This window comes from Hyla sarda, chromosome 9 (assembly GCF_029499605.1).
Source record: "Hyla sarda isolate aHylSar1 chromosome 9, aHylSar1.hap1, whole genome shotgun sequence".
NCBI lineage: Eukaryota > Metazoa > Chordata > Amphibia > Anura > Hylidae > Hyla > Hyla sarda.
Window position 1 is genome coordinate 101,955,420 of NC_079197.1, and position 3,572 is coordinate 101,958,991.

Here is a 3,572-nt window from a genome sequence, read left to right on the forward strand (position 1 = left end):
TCCTGTTGGGCTTGATGATTTTCACACTTTGCATACAGGGTAGTATAAATGTAAATGACAGATATTATAAAACTGATAAAAAGACACTGAATCCCAATAAATCATGTTTACAATGGGGTGCTGGTATTTTTGACAGAAATAATACAATTGCAGACACAGATCTTTCTACTTCATAAAGCAACAGAACACCCAATAGTACAGAAAGAATGCCAGTGTGAAAAAGGATAATACTGCCATTTAACTAGGCCTTATTTTATGTTTTTAACCTACAATAATTATGCAAATGACACAAACAGTGCCAAGATATATCTGAATATCTAACAGGGTCGGCCAATGTCCTGCCAAAAATAGCAATTCCTTATGTTGGTGTAGTAAAGTATACTCCATTGTCACGATTCGGCTGGCAGGAGGTGGATCCTCTGTGCCAGAGAGGGATTGGCGTGGACCGTGCTAGTGGACCGGTTCTAAGTTACTACTGGTATTCACCAGAGCCCGCCGCAAAGCGGGATGGTCTTGCAGCGGCGGTAGTAACCAGGTCGTATCCACTAGCAACGGCTCAACCTCTCTGACTGCTGAAGATAGGCGCGGTACAAGGGAGTAGACAAGAGCAAGGTCGGACGTAGCAGAAGGTCGGGGCAGGCAGCAAGGATCGTAGTCAGGGGCAACGGCAGGAGGTCTGGAACACAGGCTAGGAAGACACTAGGAAACGCTTTCACTGGCACAATGGCAACAAGATCCGGCGAGGGAGTGCAGGGGAAGTGAGGTATAAATAGGGAGTGCACAGGTGAACACACTAATTAGACCAACTGCGCCAATCAGTGGCGCAGTGGCCCTTTAAATCGCAGAGACCCGGCGCGCGCGCGCCCTAGGGAGCGGGGCCGCGCGCGCCGGGACAGGACCGACGGAGAGCGAGTCAGGTACGGGAGCCGGGGTGCGCATCGCGAGCGGGCGCCACCCGCATCGCGAATCGCATCCCGGCTGGGGGCGGTATCGCAGCGCACCCGGTCAGTAGATCTGACCGGGGCGCTGCAGTAGCGAGGATGTTGCGAGCGCTCCGGGGAGGAGCGGGGACCCGGAGCGCTCGGCGTAACAGTACCCCCCCCTTGGGTCTCCCCCTCTTCTTGGAGCCTGAGAACCTGAGGACCAGACTTTTGTCTAGGATGTTGTCCTCAGGTTCCCAGGATCTCTCTTCAGGACCACAGCCCTCCCAATCAACCAAAAAAAAATTTTTCCCTCTGACCGTCTTGGAGGCCAGTATCTCCTTCACGGAGAAGATGTCAGAAGAACCGGAAACAGGAGTGGGAGAAACAAGTTTGGGAGTGAAACGGTTGATGATGAGTGGTTTAAGGAGAGAGACATGAAAGGCATTGGGAATACGAAGAGAAGGAGGAAGAAGAAGTTTGTAAGAGACAGGATTAATTTGGCACAAGATTTTGAAAGGACCCAGATAGCGTGGTCCCAGTTTGTAACTGGGGACACGGAAGCGGACATATTTAGCGGAGAGCCATACCTTGTCTCCGGGAGCAAAAATGGGGGAAGCTCTTCTTTTCTTATCGGCAAACTTTTTCATGCGAGATGAAGCCTGTAAAAGAGAATTTTGGGTCTCTTTCCATATGGTGGAAAGATCACGAGTCACTTCATCCACAGCGGGCAAACCAGAGGGCAAGGGAGTAGGGAGGGGGGGAAGAGGGTGACGGCCGTACACCACGAAAAATGGGGATTTAGCAGAAGATTCAGAGACTCTGAAGTTGTACGAGAATTCGGCCCATGGTAGAAGATCTGCCCAGTCATCCTGGCGGGAGGAAACAAAATGCCGTAAATAGTCACCCAGGACCTGGTTAATTCTTTCTACTTGCCCATTGGATTGAGGATGATAAGCAGAAGAGAAGTTTAATTTAATCTTGAGTTGTTTACAGAGAGCCCTCCAGAATTTTGACACGAATTGGACGCCTCTATCCGAGACGATCTGCGTGGGCAAACCGTGAAGACGAAAAATGTGTACAAAAAATTGTTTTGCCAACTGAGGCGCTGAAGGAAGACCAGGAAGAGGAATAAAATGTGCCATCTTGGAAAATCGATCAACGACCACCCAAACAACAGTGTTGCCACGGGATGGGGGTAAGTCTGTAATAAAGTCCATACCAATCAGAGACCAAGGCTGTTCGGGGACAGGCAGAGGATGAAGGAGACCAGCAGGCTTCTGGCGAGGAGTCTTATCCCGGGCACAGACAGTACAGGCCCGCACAAAATCAACAACATCCGTCTCCAGAGTCGGCCACCAATAGAAACGAGAGATGAGTTGCAAGGACTTTTTGATGCCCGCATGGCCTGCGAGGTGGGAGGAGTGACCCCATTTGAGAATCCCGAGACGTTGGCGTGGAGAAACGAAGGTCTTCCCTGGAGGAGTTTGCCTGATGGAGACTGGAGAAGTGGAGATCAGACAGTCAGGAGGAATGATGTGTTGCGGAGAGACCTCTACTTCCGAGGCATCCGAGGAACGAGAGAGAGCATCGGCCCTAATGTTCTTGTCGGCAGGGCGAAAATGAATTTCAAAGTTAAAACGGGCAAAGAACAACGACCACCTGGCCTGGCGAGGATTCAGCCGTTGGGCAGACTGGAGATAGGAGAGATTCTTGTGATCGGTGTAAATGATAACTGGAAATTTTGATCCCTCCAGCAGATGCCTCCATTCCTCAAGTGCCAATTTAATGGCCAGTAGTTCTCGATCCCCGATGGAGTAGTTCCTCTCCGCCGGAGAGAAGGTCCTAGAAAAAAAACCACAAGTAACAGCATGCCCGGAAGAATTTTTTTGTAGAAGGACTGCTCCAGCTCCCACTGAGGAGGCATCAACCTCCAATAGGAAGGGTTTAGATGGGTCAGGTCTGGAGAGCACGGGAGCAGAAGAAAAGGCAGACTTGAGCCGTTTAAATGCGTCTTCCGCTTGGGGAGACCAGGACTTAGGATTGGCATTCTTCTTGGTTAAAGCCACGATAGGAGCCACAATAGTGGAAAAATGTGGAATAAATTGTCTGTAATAATTGGCGAACCCCAAAAAACGTTGGATAGCACGGAGTCCGGAGGGGCGTGGCCAATCTAAGACGGCAGAGAGTTTATCTGGGTCCATTTGTAGTCCCTGGCCAGAGACCAAGTATCCTAGGAAAGGAAGAGATTGACATTCAAACAGACATTTCTCCATTTTGGCATAAAGTTGATTGTCTCGAAGTCTCTGAAGAACCATGCGGACATGCTGGCGATGTTCTTCTAAGTTGGCAGAAAAAATCAGAATATTGTCCAGATACACAACAACACAGGAATATAAGAGATCACGAAAAATTTCATTAACAAAGTCTTGGAAGACGGCAGGGGCGTTGCACAGGCCAAAGGGCATGACCAGATACTCAAAGTGTCCATCTCTGGTGTTAAATGCAGTTTTCCATTCGTCCCCCTACCTGATGCGGATGAGATTATAAGCACCTCTTAAGTCCAGTTTGGTAAAGATGTGGGCACCTTGAAGGCGATCAAAGAGTTCTGAGATAAGAGGTAGGGGGTAGCGTTTCTTTACCGTGATTTTA